General features: G+C 41.8%; 1 pseudogene across 1 annotated transcript; it reads left to right on the forward strand.

Annotated features, from left to right (window-relative positions):
- The first annotated feature begins 6,696 nt into the window (after positions 1–6,696).
- Positions 6,697–22,633, forward strand: LOC308241752 (heat shock cognate 71 kDa protein-like; annotated as a pseudogene). Its single transcript has 3 exons — positions 6,697–6,783; positions 7,131–8,143; positions 22,382–22,633. The product of its transcript is annotated as a heat shock cognate 71 kDa protein-like (transcript).
- The last annotated feature ends 4,400 nt before the right edge of the window (positions 22,634–27,033 follow it).

The raw sequence follows: 27,033 nt of genomic DNA on the forward strand, positions 1-27,033 counted from the left end.
TTAAATTTATATAGCCGCATGTGGCTAATGGACATCATAGTAGACAGTATAGATTATATAGCTATTGCCTTGTTATTTTGCAATTCTTTTCACATTAACTATGACTGATTAGGGGAAAAAATGTTGTCAGAAGTATAAGAAAATATACAAAAGTTTGCTATCTTTAGTGCATAAAAGTTTTGGAAAATGAGTAAGAAAATAACAAAATCCAGTGGGGGGAAATGGACAAACTGAATAAATAGACAATTCTCAAAAAAATTAAAATTGCGATAGATATTTAGAAAAAATCTTCAATTCACAATTGATATCAATGAAAAAATTTAAATGAAGACATCTTCAAGTTGGCAAGGCTAACAAATGGTTACAAACAATATTGATAAGTTTATAAGCGTTTATACTAGAGCATGGACAGTCTTTTTGGTCAGTTTGTCAATATGCATCCAAAGCTTTAGGAATGGCCCTTGTCTGACCTGGTCATTTCATTGTTTGTGGGGGTTTTGTTGTTAATTCTTACCCGAGGATATTTTTCCATTGATTTTTTTCTTTTTTTTTAAGAGAGAGAGAGTGGAAGGGAGACAAGGAGGGAGAGTGAGACACATCGATTGGTTGACTCCTGCATGCGCCCTGATGAGGGCTGGAGATTGAACCTGCCACCGGGTACATGCCCTTGACCAGGAATCGAACCCACCAGCCTTCGATGTGCAGGCCAACGCTCTAACCACTTAACACAACGGCCAGGGCATTTTGTGGGTTTTTTTGGTAAGGAAATAATCAGATATACAAAAAGATGTATATAAAAGGCTCTTCCCAACAGCTCATTGTGATAGTAAGATACTAGGAAAAGTACTTGAAGTTTATGTTTATAAAATAGTGAAAACATCTTTAAGGCATATTATTCATATGTTAATTGAAAAAAGTCTGAAAGAGTATTTATTAAAATGTCAAAACTCATTTTTACTGTGCTATGGGATACAGGCAATTTTTTTCAATGATTTTCACAGTAGGCATACATTATTTTGTAATTCAAAAGCCATAAATTCTATTTTTAAAATATGCACAGGGAAATCTTGCCTTTGTAACACTTTCCCCACCCGATCCCCAACACTGGAAGGCATCACTGAAAGGTGGAAAGATTTTTCAAGCCGGTCCCATGTGACGTCTTGACTTATAAAATGTTGTCTCAAGCAGCACTTCTAAACTTTAATGCACATACTGGCCACCCTAGAATCTTGTTAAAGTGAAGATTCTGCTTCAGGAGGGCTGGGTAAGGGCCTCAGCGGCTGCGTTCCTAACCAGTGTCTGCCTGGCAAGGCTAATGCTGCGGGTGATGGCCCTACACTCCCAGTTGCAAGGGTTTCAGCCAATTATCAATCAGCAACCACAGTTTGCCACTCTGGAGCCATGCCACTCCCTTCCCAACTCTCAAAGGTATTTCTTCTGTTGACAGATTAGCTTCATCAGAATACCCACTTTAAGCTTTGTGTTGGCTTAACATGGCTTCCTCTGCTGGTTTGCATTTACTTTATAAATCACTGCAGACTTCTAGTGTTTGACCTTGCTACACATTACAGCCACCTGGGGAGCTTTTACGGCTCAATGTAGTCAATATTAATTCTGACATGACCAGCCATGCTTGTCAACCACTATTCTACAGAGAAGGAGAACATCTGAGAAAGATGAGGTCACCAATACATGAGCAATAGCAGACATAGCTGTGCTCACTTTCCTGTCAGATACCAAACCCTTCCCAGGATCATAAGGGACCCCGCACATCAGCATTATATAATAGAAACATAATGCAAACCATGTGTTATTTTTAAATTCCTGATAGCCACATTAAAAGTTTTAAAACAGCCTGGCTGGCATGGCTCAGTGGTTGAGCGTCGACCTATGAACAAGGAGGTCATGGTTCAATTCTCGGTCAGGGCACATGCCTGGGTTGTGGCTCAGTCCTCAGTGGGGGGTGAGCAGAAGGCAGCCAGTCAATGATTCTCTCTCACCATTGATGTTTCTTTCTCTCTCATCCTCTCCCTTCCTTTCTGAAATCAATAAAATATATATATTTTTAAAAAGAATTTTGAGCTATAAAATTGTGAATGGCCCATAGAATGCAATTTACTAAATGAGTCCCTGTTCTTACAAACTAGAGTAATCTCATCCTTTGACAGTTGAAAATGTATATAATTTACATTTTTACAGTCAGTGATCCATAGTTCATTTTCATCTTTGGGGGGATTGGCAGTTTCCACAGGCTTTAGCTAGGGTGCTGTGTCCCTGTTGGCTTGGAATAGCAGGAGGCATTTGTTTGTTTATAGAGGTTCTCCAGATAGAAATTACTGGTCTGGTAGGGGAGCAAGGTTGTTCTGAATGAAAAGAAAATCCATAATTTGGGTCTATTTGGGGAGAGATGCTGAAAATTTTGTCCTAATGAAGGATGAAATCATGTATTTATTTCTATTCTTTAACCTCTAGTCAGTTATTCTTACTTTCTCAAACTGCAAATATAAAATGAAATATTCTTCTGTGAGGACTCATCAGGCCAATGGTACACAATCAGAATCAAGAAAACTGTCTGAGTTCCTGTTCTTAGGGGAAATGGTTTTAGTTTTTGCCCACTGAGTATGATGTTGGCTGTGGGTTTGTCATAATGGCTTTTATTATGTTGAGGTATGATCCTTCTATTCCCACCTTGCTGAGAGTTTTTATCAAAAATGGATGTTGGATTTTGTCAAATTCTTTTTCTGCATCAATTGATATGACTATGTTGTTTTTATCTCTCAATTTGTTTATGTGATGTATCACATTTATTGACTTGTGGATATTGTACCATCCTTGCATCCCTGGGATAAATACTACTTGGTCATGGTGTATGATCTTTCTGGTATACTTCTGAATCCAATTTGCTAGAATTTTGTTGAGGATTTTGGCATCTATGTTCATGAGGGATACTGGCCTGTAATTCTCTTTCATTGTATTGTCTTTATCTGGTTTTGGTATTAGGGTAATGCTAGCTTCATAGAATGAGCTTGGCAGTGTTCCTTCCTCTTGAATTTTTTGGCATAGTCTGAGGAGGATAGGTTTAAGTTCTTCCTTGAATGTTTGGTAAAACCCCTGTGAAGCCATCTGGCCCCAGGCTTTTGTTTGCTGGAAGCTTTTTGATGACTGCTTCAATTTCTTCCATAGTTACTGGCCTATTGAGCTGTTTAGATTCTTACTGATTGAGTTTTGGAAGGTTGTATTTTTCTAGGAATATGTCCATTTCCTCCAGGTTGTCCAGTTTGTTGGAATAGAATTGTTCATAGTATTTTTTAACAATCCTTTGTATTTCAGTGGTGTCTGTTGTTATTTCTCCTCTTTCATTTCTGATTTTGTTTATTTGGGTCCTCTCTCTTTGCTTCTTGGTAAGCCTGGCTAGAGGTTCATCAATCTTCTTTATCCTTTCAAAGAACCAGCTCTTGGTTTTGTTTATCTTTGTGTTTTTTTTTTTGGTTGGGTTTTTTTGTTTGTTTTTTTTTTTTTTGTCTCTATGTCGTTTATCTCCACTCTGATCTTTATTATTTCCTTCCTTCTGCTTACACTGGGCTTCTCTTGTTGCTCTCTTTCTAACTCTTTGAGTTGTAGGGTTAGGTAATTTATTACCATTGTTTCTTGTTTTTTGCAGTAGTCTTGTAGAGCTATGAACTTCCCTCTCAAGACTACTTTTGCTGTGTCCCATAGATTTTGGATTGTTGTGATTTCATTGTCGTTTGTTGCCACGATGTGTTTTATTTCTTCTTTGATCTCTCTGGTAACCCAGTCATTGTTTAATAGCATGCTATTTAGTCTCCAGGTGTTTGATTTTTTTGGATTGTTTTTATTGTAGTTGATTTCCAGTTTTATGCCATTGTGATTTGAGAAGATGCTTGATATGATTTCTATCTTCTTGAAGTTGAAGAGACTTTGCCTGTGACCCAATATATGGTCTATCTTTGAAAATGACCCATGTGCACTTGAGAAGAATGTATATTCTGTGGCTTTGGGGTGAAATGTTCTGAAGATGTCAATTAATTCCATCTGATCTAGTGAATCATTTAGGATTGATGTTTCTTTGCTGATTTTTGTTTAGAGGATTTGTCCAATGGTGATAGTGGGGTATTAAAGTCTCCTACTATGATTGTATTGCTGTCAATCTCTCCCTTGATATCCTCCAGGAGTTTTTTTATGTATTTGGGTGCTCCTGTTTTTGGTGCATATATGTTTACCAGAGTTATTTCTTCTTGTTGGATTGCTCCCTTTAGTATTATTAAGTGGCCTTCCTTATCTCTTGTTATGTCCTTTACTTTGAGATCTAATTTGTCAGATATAAGTATTGCTACCCCAGCTTTTTTTTTCATTTCCATTCCCCTGGAAGACCTTTTTCCATCCCTTCACCCTCAGTCTGTGTGTGTCTTTTATTCTGAGGTGGGTTTCTTGTAGACAGCAGATATATGGGTCATGTTTTCTTATCCAATCCATTAATCTATGTCTTTTGATTGGGGCTTTAATCCATTTACATTTAAAGTTATTATTGATAGGTACTTGTTTGTCACCATTTTTATTCTTTACCCCTGTGTTCCTTCTTCACTTCCTATTTCTTTTTTTTCTTTTTCTTTTTTCTTTTTTTTTTTACAGCAGACCCTTTAGCATTTCTTGCATTGCTGGTTTGGTGGTAATAAATTCCCTTAGTCCTTTTTTGTCTGTGAAGCTCCTGATTCCACCTTCAATTTCGATTGATAGCCTTGCTGGGTATAGTATTCTTGGGTTCAGTCCCTTGCTTTGCATCACTTTGTATATTTCATTCCATTCCCTTCTGGCCTGGTGTGTTTCTGTTGAGAAATCAGTTGATATTCTAATAGGAGATCCCTTGTAGGTAAGTTTCTGTCTCTCTCTGGCAGCCTTTAAGATTCTTACTTTGTTGTTGGTGTTCACCAATCTAATTATGATGTGTCTTGGTGTCAGTCTTTTGTGGTTCAACTTGTTTGGGACTCTATGTACTTCTTGCACTTGCATAGTTTTTTTCTTGCCAATATCAGGGAAGTTTTCTGTCATTTCTTCTAGCAGGTTTTCTATTCCTTGCTTCTCTTCCTCTCCTTCTAGTACCCCTATTATGTGAATGTTGTTTCATTTTGTGTTGTCCCAAAGCTCCCTTAGGCTCTCCTCTTGCTTTTTAAGTCTTTTTTTCAGTTGCTGCTGTGTTTGTGTGTTTTTTCCTACCTTGTCTTCTAATTCGCTGATGCGGTCCTCAGCCTCTTCTAGTCTACTCTTTAAGCCTTCCGTTGTGTTCTTTATTGCAGCTATGTTGTTCTTCATCTCCTCTTGGTTTCTTTTCATGTTGGTGACTTTCTCATTCAGCTCCTTATAGTTCTTATTGAGTTGTGTGTATTTGTCATCCAGCCTTTTAAACATCCTTATAACCATTACTCTGAATTCTTTCTCTGATATGCTGCTAACCTCAATTTCATTTAACTCCTTTTCTGGTGATTCCTCTTTTTCTTTAATTTGGGGATTGCTTTTTTGTCTTCCCATGTTTTGCTGTAACGTTTTAATTGTAGGTCCAATTGGTTTGATACTCAGGTTCTTTTGGAGATGGTGCTAATGGTGTGATCTCTCAGGTCTCCTGGGCTTGGTAATCTAGTGTAGCTCCCTACTTGAGCTATCTGGGTTCTCTTGATGTAGCCCTGTGAGCTGGAAAGGTACAACTGCAGTGTCTAGAAGTCAGCAGCCAGGGAGGGGGGTGTCCCAATTTTTGCTGTCTTGCACCCTTGATTGAAATCACGCGTGTCCAGTGGGGACACACAGTGGCACCCAGGAACCGTCTGTGGGGGTGATGGGTCCCAGGAGGCCTGCATTCTGGAAGGCGTGACTGTGGTGTCCAGAGTTCTGTAGTTGTGTGGTGGGCAGACTCAGCTTTTGCTGCTGCACCTGTGGTGGATATGTGCACGCTCCCAGTGGAGGCTCACAGGGGCACCCACTGTGCATTTGCCAGCGAAGGGCACTGAAGTACTCTGAAAGGCCCTGGCACTGAAGCAGTGTAATTGAGGTGTTTGTGTGCAGGTATACAGGATGAATGAATTCAGAATTTCTACTGCCAGGGAGAGTGTGTCCCTGTTTGTCCAAGATCACACCCAGCAAGGACTCACAGCAGCTCCCACAAGTGCCCTGTGGATAGATGGGCTCAAGGTGCCTGCCCATTGGAAATGTGAGTGCGGACTGGCGGTGCGTTTGGTGCAGAGCTCTGATGCACTTTGAGAGGCCCTGGTGCTGAAGTTAAGCAGCTGGGGTGTATGTGGGCAGTTATTCAGGAGGAGGAAGTTCAGAATTTCTACTGCGGGGCAGCGAGACCTTGTCTAGGCAGAATCACACCCAGCAGGGGCTCAAAGCAGCTCCCCAGAGAACCCTGTGGATATATGGGCTCAGGGTGCCTGCCTTTTGGAAATGTGCGCATCTGTGGTGGTGAGTTTGCCAGCGCAGAGCTCTGATGCACTTTGAGGGGTCCTGGCACTGAAGTTACACAGCTGGGGTGTCTGCGGGCAGTTATTCAGGCATAGAAAATTCAGAATTTCTACTGCAGAGCAACGCACTCTTGTCTGTACAGAATCACACCCACCAGGGGCTCCCCGTGGCTCCCAGGCGCTGCCTACATTGTGGTCTGCCCTGGATGCCTGCGCTCGGCTGGAAATGCGCGAAAGTGGTGTCTGGAGTTCTGCCGCTGGGGAGGGGGAAGATGCACTTACTGGTGCCAGAGCAAGAGATGCACCTTTGGAGGTAGAGGTCCCAGGGTTCATGGTTCTGCAGCTGGGATAGTAGGATTTTGGCTGGAGTGGCTGCTGGGTTGTGGGCAGTGTCAAAGTCCTGTCTGGGTAGTGGTGCTGATGAGTTCCTAAAAAAGGCTGCTGTCCCGTTCAAGATGGCATGGGCTCCGTGCCCAAGTCCTGCAGTCCAGGGAGTGCCCATAGCGGTAGTAGTCTCTCCTTGTCCAAGAGAGCCTGGTCTGCCAGCCCCTGCTGTTCCTGAGAGATTTAACTATCCCTTACTCACTCACACACACACCACACACTCTCCTTTCATACCCTCACTCACTCACTTCCTCTCCCTCACCTCTGTCCTGCCAGCCGTCATCTTTCTTAATTTCAGGAATTGACTTCTATACCTCTATCACCCATGCCCGATTTGAAGAATTGAATGCTGACCTTTGCCGTGGCAACCTGGACCCTGTAGAGAAAGCCCTCAGGGATGCCAAGCTTGATAAGTCCCAGATCCATGATATTGTCCTGTTGAGTGGCTCTACCCACATCTCCAAGATTCAGAAACTTCTACAGGACTTCTTCAATGGAAAAGGGTTGAATAAGAGCATCAACCCTGATGAGGCTGTCACTTATGGTGCAGCTGTCCAGGCAGCCATTCTCTCTGCAGACAAATCTGAAAATGTCCAAGATCTGCTGCTGCTGGACGTCACGCCTCTTTCCCTTGGCACTGAGACGGCTGGAAGCGTCATGATGGTGCTCATCAAGCACAACACCACCATCCCCACCAACCAGACGCAGACCTTTACCACCTACTCCAACGACCAGCCGGGCGTGCTCATCCAGGTTTATGAAGGTGAGCGTGCCATGACCAAGAATAACAACCTGCTTGCCAAGTTTGAACTCACAGGCATACCTCCTGCACCTCATGGTGTCCCCCAGATTGAAGTCACTTTTGATGTTGATGTCAATGGCATCCTCAATGTCTCTGCTGTGGATAAGAGTACAGGAAAAGAGAACAAGATTACCATCACTAACGACAAGGGTCATCTGAGCAAGGAAGACATTGAGCACATGGTCCAAGAAGCTGAGAAGTACAAAGCGGAAGATGAGAAGCACCGGCACAAGATGTCTTCCAAGAATTCACTTGAAGCCTATGTATTCAACATGAAAGCAACTGTTGAAGATGAAAAACTTCAAGGCAAGATCAATGATGAGGACAAACAGAAGATTCTTGACAAGTGCAATGAAATCATCAACTGACTTGATAAGAACCAGACTGCAGAAAGGAAGAATTTGAACATCAGCAGAAAGAGTTGGAAAAAGTCTGCAACCCCATCATTACCAAGCTATACCAGAGTGCAGGAGACATGCCAGGAGGAGTAAATGTATTAACCACTTTTTATATGGGTGCTTGTTTAAAAGAGGCATTTGAAACCAACTGTTTCACTTTTAAAAGTATGAAAATTTCAAACATATAGAAAAATAAATTAGATATATACCTACGCATCCACCAGACATATTTGGTAGGCTTATATTTTGCCATATTTGCTCCAGATTTTTAAAAAAGAAGTAAAGCATTATAAAAATAAAAACATATCTATCCTCATCTCTTCTCTCTCTTCCCAAAGTTAACCATTAAGTCTGCATCTTAAGTGCAATAATCTAATGAATGTTTTTAAGGGATAATAGACTCAAGTTAGCTGTATCAACAAGGATAAATCTTAAACATAAATGGTAAGGGGAAAAAAGGAAGTCCCAAGTTATTTTAGCATTTCACATAGTTGAATGAAAATAAGATTTAATTACAGTAGAATTGCTAAGGCTAATCAAAACATCAAATTGCTTTACTCTTGGTTGGAATTTTTTTCAACCCCTGTGGTTATGTTTATATCAAGAATAATGATAAGCCAGAGATTATTTTAAAATTGCAGTTTATTCGGTACAAATCTGTTAAAACATGAACTTCATTAAGAGGAAAGCATCATTTTAAGAGGACCTTGTGATGAGAAAACTGGAATAATTTCTGGTTTAGGGCATATGCCTGATTACTTAATATTTCTGTCACTAACTACGGTCAATTCTATAAATTTGAGGCCATAATTTGTGCCAGCCTCCGTGGTTACAAAGATAATGGTATAATCTAGACCTTGCTCTTCAACATTTCAAAGTTGTGGAGCAGAGATATAAGCAAATTGCAAAACAGCATGATAAGCAATTTCATAACCACCCAGAATGTTCAAAGTTCCAGGGAGAGAGGATAGTATCTGATTCTACCTAGTGGATTTGTTCCAAAGGTGCTGTCACTGATATGACCAACAACATTCTTTGGCCTAGAGAACAGTTCACACACATAATTGCAAAGCTCTTTTTTTAACTGGTCTTTGAGGCACAGAGAAGAGTGCTGCATTGGACATAAAATGCTGTTGTCCCAAGTAGAGCTTAGACAATTGTCCCTTCAGCTTCATGTTATCTATAATGACAAAAGCATAATATGGTAATTAGACCAGATGGCCGAACAGCAGAACGACTGTCCGGACGACCTCCCAGATGACCTTCTGGACAAAGCCCGAGCTGCGAGGGCCGAGCCCCTTGCAAGAGTTTTGTGCATCAGGCCTCTAGTAGATAAGTAAGTAGGTGAACTCTGAGATTTTGTGTAAGCAAAGTGAATACTTTTCATATAAGTTTACTTGCCTTCATAAAGAAATAAAGAACCAAAGAAATGGTTAAGCCTGAGTGTTTTTATGCTCAGTTTGATGAAGAGTGCAGTCATGGAAAAATATAATAAGGTAGTAAACTGGGGAAAACTTAGTAAGGCCTGTTTGTTCAGATTCTTGGCAGTGTCCCTCAGTCTTGAAGATAAGGATGGTCCTTTCCTACAGGTATAGAAAGAGCATCTCTTGCTCTCACTTGTTTGGCTCAGTGGATAGAGTGTTGGCCTGCAGACTGAAGGGTCTCAAGTTCGATTCCAGTCAAGGGCACATGCCCGGATTGCGGGCTTGATACCCAGTAGGAAGCATGCAGGAGGCCGCCAGTCAGTGATTCTCTCTCATCATTAATGTTTCTATCTCTCTCTCCCTTCCTCTCTCTGAAATCAATAAAAAATATATATAAAAAAAAGAGCATCTCTCACATGAGGGTCTTATGACCAACTTCAGGGGAGAAGGGTGGTAAGAAGTCAGAGTAACCTTTTCACTTCTGCCATTTTCTCACTCTTTCAGCTTAAAATATTCAATATGCCAAGGTGCTATATTTTGGGGTAGCTTATCCTGAACGTCACCAATGCTAATTGCTCATTTCTTGAACCCTCTCTTCTCTTGATATATATGAGATTGTCTTCTCTTGCTACGCCATACATGTCCATGTTCCCTAAGGTTTCATCATCCAACCTTCTCTAACTTCAGTCAGGCACATTCCTCCTGTGACCTCAATTCACATGGCTTCAGATATCAATGTGTGAATGACACCCAAATATCTATTTCCAGAGCAAATAATCTCTTTTGTGCTCCAATTCAAATCTCCTCTTAGATATCCCACAGGCAAATAACATTCAACTTGTCCAAAATTAAATCCCCTATCTTCTCCCCCACAACTCACCCATCCTCACTCCCCCAAATAATTCCAAGTCCTGTCTAATCAGACTCCCGACGTCTTTCATACATTCACATTTCTCCTTCCCCACTGTCACAGACTTAATTCAGCCACCACCTTCTCACCTGAATTATTCAGCAGCCTTGAGCTTCTCCCAGGCCCAGCCTTGAGCCTTCCTATTCATCCCATAGACTGCAGCCAGGGATTAGATGACCCTCCTTTCTTTCAGACTAACACATACTCACCTGCATTGCAGTATCAATGATACTGAACCCCCCACCCCCCCAAAAAAAAAAAACAAAAAAAACACACGCACACACACTTATACTCACATTTTATAAATTTCAGGAAAAGATGTTTTGTTTTTCCAGTTTATTTTTGTATCCCTACTGCCCAGCTAACTGCTTCATACACTGTAGCTCCATTAATATTTAAATGGATGAATTTGAGTGGACTTAATTTATGACACTTATAGATTATCCCTACTATCCTTAGCTTCAGTTCTTAAGGAGAACCAGTATAGAACATTTAAGTATTTATTGAGAGATAGTTTAAAAACACATAATACATTGGGAATTTATAAAACCAAATTAGCTTAACTAAACATCAGCTGAGATAACAGTTTTTAATTTGGTTTTGCGGTGCTGCAGAGGTTATTAGTCCAAGCTGACAATCAGGCTCATGAGTCACAAATATGCTTTAATCTGACACTATGTTTGCTCAGCTTTATGGAGGGAAACAGGACAGGAGATACAGTAGTTACAGCCTCCACCTCTCATTGGGAGGTGGAGCCAATCTCACCCACAGCTCATAGGGCTGCCACAGAGCAGGAAGTGTGTGTGGTCATAGGCCACAGTGCAGCCACCCTTGATTTTCCACCTGTCCTCTAAACTCTTCATCATGTCAGCCTAAAGCCTGCCCTCCAACTCAGACCTCCAGCCCAGGAGAAGAGAAGAGTCATGCACCAAGAAGCATTAATCAGAGGACACCAAACGTCTCAGCACCAAAGCTGGTATCTAGAACATAATAGAACAATCCTTTCCATTTTAGGAATACAAGTACTTCAAATCTAGAATTCTGTAGTTAATCTAAGTATAAAGTAAGTGTGCTGACATTTTCATTTGCAGATACGCAAACATCCCAAAGTTAACCTCTCATGGAATCTTACAGGAACCTACTAACTAGAGGGCAGGCTCCCCTTAAATGAGAGAGTAAACCAAGGAGGAGGGAGTCTAGGGGTCCAAGAAGGAGGGACCCAGAGTAGGAGGAAGGTGAAGGAAATTTCCAGGATGATGTGATGGAAAATCCCAGGAAGGCAGCTGAGGAGAAATGGAGAGGATAAATATTCGAGACTGGAGCAACAGGATAGAAGATGTGTCTTCAAGAATATGGAGAAACTGTGAGGTTACCCAAAGTATTAGAATATGTTAAAAGAAAGTCAATACTTTATGAAACAACACAGGATGAATTGGACATGGCACATAGAAAACTAAGCAAATATAAAAATGAAATTATAGTTCTTTAGAAAACAAAAGTGCAGAAGAGAGTAACTAAAATCATATTGGTGAGGTTCAGGACAGGGTACCCCCAAATATGGCACTTTGGTATATTGAGTATCTTAAGCTGAAAGAGTTTGAGAGAACAGTAGAAGCAGGAAGGTCTCTCTGACCTTCTCCCATTTTTCTCCCCTGAAACAGGTCCCAAGACCCTCACGTAGAGGAGCCCTTCCTATACCCACAGGAAAGGACCATTCTTACCTTCATGACCCAGAATCTGAATGAACGGGCTTATATTCTTTGTCCTACCATTTTCAACTGTCCACTCTTCATCAAACTTAGCATAAAAACAATCAGGTTGAACCATTCCTTCAGGTCATTTCCTTATGAAGGCTCTTGTATCACTAACACTTGCATTAAATAATTTGTATGCTTTTCTCTTGTTACTCAATCTTTGTCAATTTCATTTTCAGACCCAACCAAGGACGCTGAGAGGACCAAGGAGAACGTTTTCCTCCCCTGCAATGTACTACATGGGTAAACCATGGACAATATTTAAATGATCATAATAATGAAAACTGCATATTGATTTATCAAAAAATGAAGCTGAAGCTATACCGGAAGAGGAGAGGGTCACTTCGGGTCATTTGAGGAGCAGGAGGGCAGGGTTTAAAAATAAGGAATTGACCACTAGAATATAAAATTGAACAAAATTGCATTAAGTCAATTTATTTCCAAATATGGCAGGAAACGCCAAGAAAAGAAGCTGAACGTATTTTTTCTGAAGAGTAATAATCAGGGGAAGGGAGCTGGAGAAGCTTGTTCTTTCTAAATTATAATCTTTGTGAAATACATGGCTTTTTAAACCATGTATGTGCATAGTTTTGAAATAAAAATTTGGTTTAAAAAGTAGAAGAAACATGACTGCTTTATCTTCAGAAATTCAAATTTAATTTATGGATAATAACAAATCAATATGTCTTGGATGGTTGACCTAAGAAAGTAAGTATAAAACAGGTTTAAATTTCCTGCTGGCACATACAGGGGTGGGGGGAAAGTAGGTTTGCAGTTGTTCATAAAAGAAATAGTACACTAGTTAATAAATAATGCAAGAATACATTGTTTCCTGGTCTCACAACTGTAGACCCACTTTTGCCCTAGCCTGGACTAAAGGCATAATTCTTTATAGCGAGCAATACCATTAGAATACATTGTGAGAGGTGATATTCACATCTTTTTTTTTTCTAATATATTTTTATTGATTTCAGAGAGGAAGGGAGAGAGAGAGAGATATAGAAACATCCATAATGAGAGAGAATTGTTGATCGGCTGCCTCCCACACGTTCCACCCCAGGGATCGAGCCTACAACCCGGGCATGTGCCATGACTGGGAATCGAACCACAACCTCCTGGTTTATAGGTAGGTTGATGCTCAATGACTGAGCAACACTGAATACCATCTTGAATACCATCACTGTATAACTGTTCTGCCAAAATTAAATGGTTCAGCTAGCTGCAGACTCCTACTTGCCCCCAGCAGTCCTCCTCCTGGTCTGCCACATGCACCAATTTAGGTGTGAGCAGAAAATGAAAATTTTCATCATTCATTGTCATCATGGCGTGTTTGTCACAATTGTTTCAATTTAATCTCACAGATATAGCATTGAGAACTAACAGGGTGCTGGCATTTAGTTAACTCTGCTGTAGATGCCAAGCAGAACTTTGGCATCATAAGAGCCATAGATATATTGCTGAGGACTTTCTACTGTACCACCCTGGTAAGCTTTAAATGGTTGCAAACTACAGATATTTTGGAGACATTATCAATTTTAAAGTGCTTAGAACTCAAAGGTCTCTTGCTGAATTATTAATGACTGGCATTTTATAGAGACAAGGTAGTCTTATAAATGTATCAGCACTCTGCATGGGAGTGGGAGGATGTGGAGCCTCTGCCTGTCTTTTGTTATCAATGTATTTTCATGTGGCTGGTGATAATTCAGCCAAAGCAAATAGGAAACCTTGGACATAACAACAAAAAACAAAAAGCAATCTGCTTCCTTTCACAAGCCAGGGCCACCCATATCATTCAACTTATAAGAGGGAGTCACACTCACTTTACATTTTTATTTGGATTCAGCTATAATTACTGGGCAGTGAACTAATGACACAGAGCCCATTAAGGGAGGACAGATCCCTAGGAGTCGGCTATTTATCTTGTTGCCATAGGAAAGAACTCTCTGCTAGGGGAGAGAATCAGGACCATCCTGGGTATGTCCAGCGAGTTTTCAGTTACCTGGACTTATCAATGGAAGTCTTTTCCATATGGGAAACAAAGACGACAGTTCAATTTTGTTGTTTGAAGTCATGAAAAATTGAATATCTTAAGTTTCAACATGGGGACAGGAGAATTTTTAAAATCTTCCATATAATGCCTCCGGAATACACAAGATATTGATAATCGCGGTTGCCTCTAAGGAGGATTGGGTGGGTGGAGGTTAAGAATGATAAGGTTTGGGCCTAGTAATAGGAGGTTAGGGGCTTTCGTCTTACTACATAACTCTTGAATTTTACACCATGTGCATAAATTACCATTTTTTAAAAACTAACTATTAAAAACACTGTACTGAGAACTAACAGGGTGCTGTGAGTATGTATCTATAGTCTTGTAATCTTAATTGCTCTTGCTCAGACATCAGTGTTGCCTGTTAGACCAGCAATCACAATACTTTCTGTTCAAGAATATTCTGTAAAACTTATGTTCTACAATAATATATTCCATGGCTTTTCTTTTGAGTACATCATAGCTTCTCCCTACCTCCCTTTGGTTTCTGGTGTGTGTGTGTGTGTGTGTGTGTGTTCACAGCTGGAAGCTGAATTATTATGCTCCCTGAAAGTCCATCTAGTTTCATTTCTTTGGGGGATATCAGATGTGCCATGTCCATTAGCCATCAAGTAAGAGAAAAGAAATGTAGAAAACAGAGTGGTAATATTTAAATGGAGCTATAGAGAGTGTCAACGTAGAAATGTTCAAACCTGTAGCGAATTTTTATGAGTTTATATGAGCCAGACAGATGACAATTGCCCGGAAGTAAAATCTCGACAGATTGAGAAAATGCTGCAGAAAATGGCAGTTTTACCACTTATTTTATACATAAGATTCAAAGGGAAATACGTAAGGGGGTTACATGAAACTCATTGGTGATAGATTAGGGAGGTGGGAGAAAGCAAAACTGGGGATAGGGAGGGGAGGGGGTGTGACCTCTGGGATTGGATAAGAAAGTAAACCATAGAAGAATAGACAGGTACTTTTTTTACATTTGTGTTGGTATAGGATAGTTAACAGTCAACAATTAACACAATAACAGTAACAGTGAGGGGATATGTGGTCTGTGCTCTGATGTGTGGTTGTGCCCTGAGGGGTGAGTTGGGAGATTACTCTGATATTCTAAAGGTATGCTATCCTAGATACAAAAAGACAATAGGCAGGCTCAGTTAAGGGAAAGACTGACCTTTGTCAGGGAAGATACTAGCCTAGGACATGACTACTTGCTATGGCCTGCTTTTAGTTAGGAAGTTTTAATTTCAGACCATCCTATTAAGTCTCTGAGTTTGTAAGGCCTGCCATGCAGGCCTCCCCTGAGCTTGTCAGGTTTAGTATGTGGCCCCTTTTTCATCCACTTTTTCTTCCTTAAGGAGCTTAAAGTTGTAGTTGCAATAATGTCTAAAATAACAGTTAATTTGCACTTTTTAATCTATTGATAAACATATTTTCTTTACTTGGTCATCACAAAACTATTCAGAGTCTCCCTTCCACCACCTCTGCAGCCCCATCACCTTTATTTACCTGTATTTAAATAATCCACTCTCTAATGCATTAAGGCAGAATATGTTAAAATGTAAAATGTGAGTGAGCCGAGAACACTACCAAGCAAGTCTGATAGTAGGACTTTATTCTTCTCATGCAGAATTTCAGACTTTTAAAGTTGTAAATTTTTAACACCAAACTTAAACTAATTTTCAAAAATAGAAACAACTGAAATTGATACTTGTTCTCTATTTTTCCAGCTAAGTTTGTATAAATTGGACTGTGTTTACATGATTCCTAGCAGCTGGCTTTAAAAAATAAAAAAAATGCAGAGCTAGCTATCAGGTATCAAAAATTATTTTGACTAAATTTTAATGAACTTTTTGTTTTGTGAGTTGTTTTTAAATAAATGAAGTAGTAAATTCAGGAAGTCCAAATTTGTGTGAACATATAAATTTTGAGAATTTTTTTCATGTGTATAATCTTGAATAATTCTATCTACAAAAACTGAAATATTTTATATAAACTCTTAAATATGGAGCACTGTGGAAAAACAGTGTGGTTCCTATTTTAAGTAATTATGATCCACAATTATTAGAGATTTTCCTCTCTCAGTTCTGTCTCGTGTCCTGGGTTGAGCACTTACCTCCCATGTATTCCATGAGTCCGGAGCGTGCGCCTTGTACTTCCAGGGCAGACGCACTGCCACAGCGCTTATGTCACTTGCCTGGGATCTTCTTTTCTGCTTTTGGGCCATGAAGGGTTTCATCTTTCTCTTCCCTACTTGGCTTCTCTGTTCTACCAGTGCTCACTGGACTAGCAGAGGACTTTTGTTTGTTGTGTTTGACCTAGCAGGGATTCTCTAGGGGTCTTTTATTCTTCCTTTCCCCTTCTCTCCCTTTCTCTTTCCTTTCATCTCACCCATCCACCTCCCCCACCCCCGCTTCAATGGGCAGCTGGTTTTGCTCTTCTGATTTATGCCTGAGGTAAAGCAGCTGCCTTTTAAAGATAAGAACCAGAGAGCAGAGATATCAAACTGACACAAGAATAACAGAGGAAAGACAAAAGGCCCCTTGCCCTAAAAATAGCTTTGTCATTAGCTTTTTTTTTTTATGTTGAGCACCAAGATTTATTTCCCCTTGTGCCTCTGTTTGAATAAACCAGTCAGTCAAACTACCTCCACCTGAAGAAAAATGAAAAGCAAGTCCTTGACTCCAGGCTGCTATTACCAAATATGAGGAGGTGAAAAGTGGCTAATTTGAATCCTCTTTGTTTTTAGTAACTGTTAAAATGGTAGTACTACCATGAAAATGAATTGTTTGGGGGCCAAAAAGAAAGTATCTGTGTATATAAAAGCCTAAGCGACTGAACTACTGAATGACTGGTCACTATGACACACACTGACCACCAGGGGGCAGACGCTCAATGTAGGAGCTGCCCCCTGGTGGTCATTGCACTCTCACAGCAGGAGTGCCTCTCAGTTGACCGACCCGTCCCGGTGGCCCACCAGACCGGCAGCAGCCACTCACTCCCTCAGTAGTCCTGCAGGTCCAATCTCCGGAGAACAAGCCAGGCACCATGGCTGCTTCCCCTCCATAGATGCTCCGCAAGGAAGAAGTGATATAAAAGCAGCTGCCATAAACAACATAAACTGATGAACAAAAACAGATCCAGAGACAGAGAAACATCAATCAGATGCTCAAACCTCAGAGGGAAGGCAGGGGAGGATGGGGGTAAGGGGGAGAGATCAACCAAAAGACTTGTATGCATGCATATAAGCCTAACCAACGGACACAGACACCAGGGGGTTGAGGGCATGAATGGGAGTGGGGTGGGGTGGGGGGGCAATGAGGGGATAAGGACACATATATAATACCTTAATCAATAAAGAAAAAAAAGCGGCCACCAGGCGGCTCCTGACAACAGGCATGCACGTCAGTGGTACGGATCCAGATCCCGGGCCAACAAGGGTGTCCCACCGCCCTCCTGGAGAGCCGATCGCATCCCAGCCAGGCGCCAGACACAGGGCTCATGGCTGGTGAGCACCGCTGTGGCAGAGCAAGCCTCTCCCAATCAGGACTGACTGGGCGCAAGCCCGCAGCAGGCGCAGGGGGACCGGGATGAGCCGAGTGGCAGGCAGCTTGGGACTGCCGGTTTTGGCCCAATCCCTGCAGGCCATGCCGAGGGACCCCACCTGTGCACAAATTGGTGCACCAGGCCTCTCGTAGGAGGATAAAAAGACAAATCAGAAGAAAATGGAACTATGAACACCAAAGGAAATTGGAAGCAAAGTAAAGTAAGCTAAAAATTATGAAGCAAGTGTAATACATAGATTATATTGATAAAGTTAACGCATATATTGGGACCCACAAAAAGGAGGCCATCCCAATGGCCTGGCCAAGTCATAAATCTAACCTCAATCAGCCTGCACTTACAGGAAATCCAACCTACACCAGTCACAATCCTCCCCCTCAGTTCAGTCAGCTGACCTTCCCCTAGAACAGCAGTGGCCAACCTTCGGACCTCACGGACCACCAGTGGCCCGCGGACCACCGGTTGGCAACTGCTGCCCTAGATAACAGGACCTGCTGGCCTTACAAGGCAATCCCGGCCTCCTAGCCAACCATGCTGTTCCCGCAGTGCCTCTTCTAAGCCTCTAAAACATTCCTCCCCAAACCCCGCAGGAGCAGTGCTGCACTGCTTGTGAGGCTCCACAAGCCATTGATTATTTTCCCTTGAATAATGAACGTGAAACCTGTTTCTAAATTATTTATTTTTGTTATTTGACAACATATGTATGTTTATATGTGTGTATGCTATATGTATGTTTATATTTACACATGTGTGTGTGTGTGATGCATATTTGGGCATAGAGGAATAAGACAGTGATGGACAACTCCATTCACTGAGCAAGAGAAACCCTGTGACTCAAAAGCAAAGGCGAGGTGGCAGCTGCCACTGCCCCCTGTATTTTTCCTCCAGGGAGCAGTGGCCCTGGAAAAGGCAGATATTCAGTTGTGTTTTGTTTCTCTGAATATCCTCAAGGGTAAAGTTACATCACAAATGTACATGTAGCAAGAACTGGCCTCACTCCTCTATCTGTAAAGCATAATGTAATGAAGAGAGAGGCGAACACACACTCTGCGTAGGGGTTCAGTGCCTGGGCTTTGGCGTCAGACAGTCAGAGTTAAGACAGTCTGCCAGGTACTATGTCGTGAACTAAGACCTTGCTACTCAGTATGGTCAGTAAGCCCACCGTGTTGGCCTATACCTGAGAACTCGTTAAAAATGCAGAATCTCAAGTCTCACCCCAGACCTATAAATCAGAATTTACTTATTAACAAAACTCCCAGGTGATTCTTTTCATAGAAAAGTTTGAGAAACATTGGTCTAGGAGGGTGAGTTACCTAATCTGTGCATGTCCCAGTTTCCTCCTTTATAAAACGGACACACCAGCACTTACTCCCAGACATGCAGACATAGCGAGTGTCCAGTAACTGTTAATAAGGACAAGTCATCAAATATGGCTCAGGATTCTGGGATTGAATTCTATACACCAGTGCAGGTACGATTAAATGTAACTAAAGTTGGGTTTTCATTTTAAATGTTAACTGACTTTCCCCCAATGAAATGGTCATTTAAAATTGAGTAGTTTCAAAATGTCCATCCATACTAATCGCCTAGGGAAGCAAGTCATTTTACTTTTCTAGAAATCATGGATTGTTTGTTTGTTTGTTTTTAATCTGGGCATAAGAGCAGGTCAGCTAAGCTCCTTTCTAATTCTAAATTTTTATTTTAAGGTATTTACTATAAAAACCAACATTTATTAATTCATTTGGAATGTCACAAATTAGATATAATGATAGTATAATTCTTAGTCTTTCTAATTTATGAGTATTTTACCTTTGAGGGAAAGGAAAAGAACCAAAAAGGAAAGATGACCAGAGTTAAGAGGCAAAACCTACAGGAGGGACTGAGAGATCGTGTGGATTTCTGATTTCTTTTCTATAAATCTATGCTAAGACTGCATTCAGTGAAATATGTTAAGCCAGATATTTTTTAAGCATCATGGTGCATAAAAGTCATGTGAGCCTCTTGTTTAAAAATGCTAATTCCAAGGATCCCACCTCTTGAGATTCTGATCTGGAAAGTCTGAAGAATGAAGCCCCAGAATCTGTATTTATAACAAACACGATCCTCGTCCTGACACTGACCAGTCCTGACACTGACCAGTCGGTGGAGATCACAGCCCTGGAGGAGCACTCCTAAAAAAAACTGATGAATATTCTGCTGAAAACCTCCCCCGACACCCCCTTAAGATTCCCTCCTGTGAGAAAGAGATAAAGCCTCCAGACAAAGGACCCAGCACATTCTGTCCCTTTGGGGAGCAGCCCCTGCCATTCCCTTTCTCCTCTTCATCCCTCACGTTTTCCCCACAAAAGGCATGCATCTCCTGAACTCTAAGGAACCCCATGAGACTTGCACCCAGGGGAGCAATGGGCAGTGGCAGGTCATCGAAAGCTAGTGCCCTGAACCTGTTCCCAAGGCCTCCTTTTCCCTGACTTCGCGGAGAGCTAAGGCAGCCCAGCCTAGGCTCTCCTGTCGCCTCTTCAATACCAAGCCCTTTCTTGTTTCACTGTCCGCAGCTTTAACAAACGTTCCCTCATAGTCACCTGGACCCGTGCTGTGAAATCTTTCCCGCACGAAGTCAAGAACCCACACACTACCGGCCGGCCCCAGGCAGACCCACTCAGGGTCAGGTCCCCTTTCCAGTAACAGTATAATATAAACACTTTTTTTTTACTCACAAATACATACTCATAGGCACTCCACACTGTTGCATATAGATAGAACTGTCATTTGGAAAATATATATATGAGTTTCAACTTTGATATAAGTTCTATGTTGAGCATAATAAGCAGCAGTTAAAAAAATTAATGTCTAGCCCTAGCCAGTTTGGCTCAGTGGATAGAGCGTCGGCCTGTGGACTGAAAGGTCCCAGGTTCGATTCCGGTCAAGGGCATGTACCTTGGTTGCGGGCACAACACCAGTAGGAGGTGTGCAGGAGGCAGCTGATGGATGTTTCTCTCTCATCAATGTTTCTAACTCTCTATCCCTCTCCCTTCCTCTCTGTAAAAAGTCAATAAAATATGTTTTAAAAAAAAAATTAATGTCTATGTTTCTTTTTGTCCCTAACTACAAAATAGGACTAACCTAAATTATTCTTATAAGGATCACTGAAGTATTTCAGAAACGCTAAAGCAATTTTATTTATTTATTTATTTATTTATTTATTTATTTATTTATTTATAAATGTATTTTTATTGATTTCAGAAAGGAAGGGAGAGGAAGAGAGAGCTAGAAACAGCAATGATGAGAGAGAATCATTGACTGGCTGCCTCCTGCACACCCCCTACTGGGGGTTGAGCCCGAAACCCAGGCATGAGCCCTTAACCGGAATCGAACCGGGGACCCTTCAGTCCGCAGGCCAATGCTCTATCCACTGAGCCAAACCAGCTAGGGCTCTAAAGCAGTTTTAAATATAATGTTGATGATAATATTTCTTCAGCTCACGATTCTTCTCACTTTTATAAAGTCCTTGAGGGCAGGGACTGTATCTTTTAAATTGAACAGCTATTGTTTGTGCTTGCCTAATATTCCTTCCCCCTTTTGTTTGGTAACAGAATCCTGATTTTCCTTTGGGAAATCTCTGTTCTTGCATTTTCAGTCCACGTGGCTAGAGGGGAGGAAAGTGGCTTGAGTTTGGGTCTAGCCACCTGCTTGTGACTGGCCTAACAAATCTGGTACTTCACTCCTTTTTCAGGAATTTGTAAGTGACCCAAGACTGGCCAATGGGAGTCAGCCCCAGAAGTTTTGCTGAAACCATTGGGAAAGAGAAATCTCCTCTTCCTGAAGTAGCAAAGCCCTCAGTTAATATACTCTGGAGTCATGTTCACCATCACAAAAGAAAGACTAGGTGAAAAAGAAGCCAATGTAGAAGAAAACAGAGCCAAGAAATTCGGGGCCCTGAGTTAATCACACTTAGATTTCTTCCAACAGAAGAACCTCTCTCTTCCTCTCTCTTTCTCCCTCTTTCCTACCAAAACCATTACCTACCATGCAGTTGGAGGTTTTCAACAAATGTTCATTAATTTATATGCAAATGAAATAAAACTCCTTAGTCACAGATAACAAGGCAGGGAGGTTGTTCACTTTCATCATTGCAATGTTTTGGTGATTTGTTTAAAAAAATGCATAACACATACGTGCATATAACTGACAGGGTTTTAAATTCAATCAGCAGAACACCCAAAAACATTTTGTATAACTACTAGACATTAAAATTAGTCACATCCTAAGTTATCATTCTCCTTTGTACAATTCGCCAAATAATTGACTCACTTGTTAACAGAAGGCACTCAGCTTGAAGGATGAGTCACAACCCACTTAAAGTCTCAGAACTCGGCTCTCTGTCCTCTCACTCCTTATTGTTTTTGAGATCTCAAACCCGTTACTTACCTTTTACTCCTGCATCTGTGAGAATCCGCTAGAAAAGGGGTTCTCTAAGTAGGTAGATCTGAAGTTTCCCTCTTTGTTCATATAGATTTTTTAAAATTAAAAGGATGGCTGCAAGTGAACAATTCTTTATTCTTTTAACATGCTGCCATCATGTGGTTGCTTTGCTCATTCACATTCAAATGTTCCAAGAACAATGGTTATTCATCAAGGTGCAGAGGAGGAAACTACCAAAGAAAATGGATGCGAATGGGATACCTTCTTCCCTTAAACTTAGTGCAGAGTACGGTAACAAATATGTACAAGTTGCCAAAGTTGTGGATGATACCTGTAATTTGCCAAAACGCCAGCTGAAATGTGCTGGGAACCTAAGAAGACTTAGACGAAGTGCCAAGGAGACTTCCTCCGAGGGAAGTGTCTACTGTCTCAGACTTCAGTCTGTTTTTAAAATCCGAAGGCTGTAATTTTAATAAAGCTATCTAATAAAATGTAACAGTATTTTCTTATACTACAACCCCTTCCAACATAGCTGCCATCTCCATTTTAATTCTGAGGTCCTGGAGGCCAACGGAGAATTTGCCATAGGGTCTCAATAACGTAAAAGCAAAAGCAAGACTCGTTGCTCATAATTTGGTATAAAAATACCTCGGACTTTTAGAGCTTCCTGTGGAAGCCTACACTGTTTTTTTTTTTTTATTTGTGTGTTTCTTTTCTTTTCCTTTTTTTTTTTTTTTTTTTTTTTTTTTTTTTTTTTACTCTTGTGAGACAGATTAGGCAGATACATTAAAAAAGTTTCCATAAAAATTTTCTGACTCTCATATATTTCTCTATTGCATTTTGCTTTATGGACAGGTGTTCAAAACTATGATTTCATTTGATTGTATGAATCCATGTGAAAATACTCATGAGTTTTGAGGTTTTGTATATGATGGCCCATAATCAAAGAGTCAGTAAAATTAGTAGGATTCAGTTTTACTGCAATATTGTCAAATTGTTTTCAGAATAAATTTTAGCACCTAGAGAGAATTAGAGAAGTTGTGCGTTTTTAAATCACAAAATATATATAGTTTTTTTTGGTGCTGCATACAGGACAAAAACTACCAGATTCTACTTGCATTTAATTACCTAGATTATGTCTGCAGATTATTCTTTTAAAACATTACAACCATGGTTTGTATACTGAGAGGTCTTCTTGGGCCTGCCCATATTTGGAAACGCCATTACCTCAGACTCTTGACCCTCAGACTGCTTTCTTCCCAAATTAGAAGCCAAGACAGTCCTTTATAGTCTCCTTTTCTCCTCTCCTAGACACAAATTTTATTAAGATTAGCAACCAGATTGGCACTGATGTGTCTTCCTCAAAATTTTGAGGTCCTCACCCATAGTAGCTCAAAATGAGACCTTATTTGGAAATAAGGTCTTTACAAAGATAAGCAAGTGAAAATTCCGTCATTTGTATGGGCCCTAATTCAATACACCTGGTGCTGTCCTTATAAAAATGATAAATTCGGACACAGAGACACATACAAGGGAAGACAATATGTAGACATGGGGAGAAGATAGCCATCTATAAGCCAAGGAGAGAAGCGTGGAATGGATCCTTCCCTTGCTGACTTCAGAAAGAAGCAACCTTGCTGAAGCCTTGATCTTGGCCTTCTTGTCTCCTAAACTATGGACATTAAATTTTGTTATTGTTTAAGCCACCCACTCAGTGGTACTTTGTGACAGCAGCTCCAACAAACTGATACATTTAGCCCGAGGGAAAGAGGTTCTATTAACTTTTCTTCAGGCCATGTGTCTATCTATGGCTAGCCCTAACTTAATTGTTGTAATACTAGAAAATATAAAAACAATAAACTTATTCCCATTCAAAAAATAGTGTGTTAAATAATTTTTTATTAAAAGTAAGCTAGTGAAAAAAGATTGTATAATTTAAAAAACAGATGAATGGATTAAAAATTGGAACTTCCAGGAACAAATTTTAGCTTTGGGGGCTAATTCTCCAACTGCACCCTTTTATATCCTGTCCCACCCAAACCTCTGATCAGGTTATGTGACTAGAGGACCAATTATTTTCCTCCTTAGCCCTTAGTATTTCAGGCCAAGAGAAATAGTGGTTTATCAGTCTTGATTCTCAAGTATCAGTCTTACAAAGACCTCTGCCAGGAGAAGAAGAAAATCAGTTGAGAAATACTGATGACAACTGTCAATATTTTTGGCCACACAGAATCAAAACACCCTTCAAATTATAAAGCCTCCTCATCCTGTGAGGCAGAAGATGAAAATGCCTGGTACTGGTTTCCAGAACTTCCTTCCAGTGAGAGCATAAACACCTGACCCAACAAACCAGACATACCCAAACTGACCAAAGCAGATGTTTGGGTCCAAAGAAGCAGGGATTGCTCCAAATCTACGCGAGGTGAGCCAATAGCCGTCACATCCAGTGTTTGGGGTAACAGGAGCAGCTGTGCTCCAGCAGCCCTCAGCGTCTAGTATCAGTAGTGATCAAGCCACCGAGGATAGCGCTCAACAACTGTGATGGATTCATGATTGTGTAATGTGACTCTAACCACAATTCAGAGATGAATAGCCTGGTTACCTGCCTGCAAAGGTTCTAGAGTCACTGCATTTCTGTGTAAATCATCCATAGTTCTGTTGCTTCCAACTATGAACTCTGACGTAAAGAACATGGGATTTTTAATTTATCTTTTTTTTTTTAAGAGAAACTTTTTTTAAAATATATTTTTTTATTGAATTCAGAGAGGAAAAGAGAGGGAGAGAGAGATAGAAACATAAACGATGAGAGAGAATCATTGATCTGTTGTCTCCTGCAGGCCTCCTGCATGCCTCCTGCATGCCTCCTGCATGCCTCCTATGGGAGACCAAGCCTGCAACCCAGGCATGTGCCCTTGACCAGAATCAAACCTGGGACCCTTCAATCCACAGGCTGACGCCCTATCCACTAAGCCAAACTGGCTAATTTATCTTTTAATAAATATAGAATTCTCTAATTATTTTTCTTTTTACACAATACGAAAAGGGATTCCAACATTTACTCTAAATGTATATTTAAATTCTTCAGGAATAGTTAAGAGAGAGAAGGGCCAGAGGCAAATAGAAAAAGGAAGATAGAAAATGAAATGCAGAAGGAAAGGTGATCATTAAAAATTCATCTGAAGTTTTAAAAAAATATTTTAAGATTAAAAACCTGTCTTGACATAGGATGGGGGGTTGGAAGATGGCGGCTGGCAGGAAGGAGGTGAGGGAGAGGATGTGAGGGAGTGAGTGGGGGAAGGAGAGTGTGTGGATGTGTGTGGTGTGTGTGTGAGTGAGTGAGGGACAGTTAAATCTGGCAGGAGTAGCAGAGGCTGGCAGACCAGACTCTCCTTGACAGGGAGAGACTACCACCGCTGCGGGCACTCCCCCGGCTGCAGGACTTGGGCATGGACCCCATGGCGTCTTGAAGGGGAGAGCAGCCTCTTCTAGAAACTCATCAAAAGCACCACCCAGACAGGCCTTGGACGCTGCCCACGACCTGGCAGCCACTCCACCAAAAATCCTGCTGCCCCACCCACAGACCCGCAGACCCTGGGACCTCCACCTCCAGAGGTGCACCACTCGGCAGCAGTAAGTGTGACTTCCCCCCTCCCCAGCTATAGACCTACAGACGCCACAGTCCCACGTTTCCAGCACACAGGCCTCCTGACCCCACCGCTCCACAGGCTGCTCTTGAGCCCCTGCTGGGCACGCTCTTATACAAACAAGGGCATACTGCCCCAGCAGTAGAAATTCGGAATTCCCCCTTCCTGGATACCTGCCCACAGACACCTTGGTTGCGCCGCTTCAGTGCCAGGGCCCCTCAGAGTGCGTGAGTGCGCTGTGCTGGCAAACACACTGTGGGTGCCTCTTTAAGCTCCCACTGGGTGCTCGCAAAGCCAACCAAGGGCACAAGGACCCTGGCTGTAGAATTTCAGACTTCCCCCACTCCCAGCTGCCTGCCCACAGACAACTCAGTCAAAGCCTCTCTGAGTTACTCCTGGCAAACAGCCCCTGGGTACATCTGTGAACCGCCACTGGGTGTGCGCATATCCAACCATGGAAGCAGCAGCAAAAACTGAGTCTTCTTACCCCACAGCTGCAGAACTCTGGACACCACAGTGGTGCCTTTCCGGAGCGCAGGCCTCCTGAGCCCCACCACCCTGACAGATGGCTCCTGGGTGCCTCTATGAGCCCCCACTGGGCACATGTGATTTCAACCAAGGGCACAAGGCAGCAAAAATTGGGACATCCCCCTCCCTCCCTGCCTGTTGACCTATGGACACCGTGGTTGCGCCTTTCCAGCATGCAGGCCTACTGAGCCCGCTGCCCCTATAAGTGGCTCCTGGGAGCCTCCTTGAGCCCTGGCTGGGCATGCTTATATTCAAACAAGGGTTCACAGCCCAGCAGTAGAAATTTGGACTTCCCCCTTCCCGGCTGCCTACCCACAAGACACCATGGTCTCATGGTTTCAGCATGCAGGCCCCCTGAGGCCACCGCCCCAGCAAGTGACTCCTGGGTGCCTCTGTGAGCTGCTACTAGGCACACTCCTATCCAACCAAAGTCTCAAGACCCCAGCAGCAGAAACTCAGACTTTCTCCTCAGCTGCTGACCTCTGATCACTGCAGTTGCACAGATCCAGTGAGCAAGCCCCCTGAGCCTGCTGCCCCGGCAGGTGGCCCCTGGGTGCTTCTCTGAGCTGCCGCAAGGCACAACCCTGGCCACTGGCATCCAGTCCTTGCAGTAGGAACACTCTAGCACAAGGGCCCCTCGAGCCCACTGCCCCAGCAGACAGCTCCCGGGCACCTCTGCAAGCAGCCATTGGGGG

The sequence above is a fragment of the Plecotus auritus genome (genome assembly GCF_963455305.1).
Source record: "Plecotus auritus genome assembly, chromosome: 1".
Lineage (NCBI taxonomy): Eukaryota > Metazoa > Chordata > Mammalia > Chiroptera > Vespertilionidae > Plecotus > Plecotus auritus.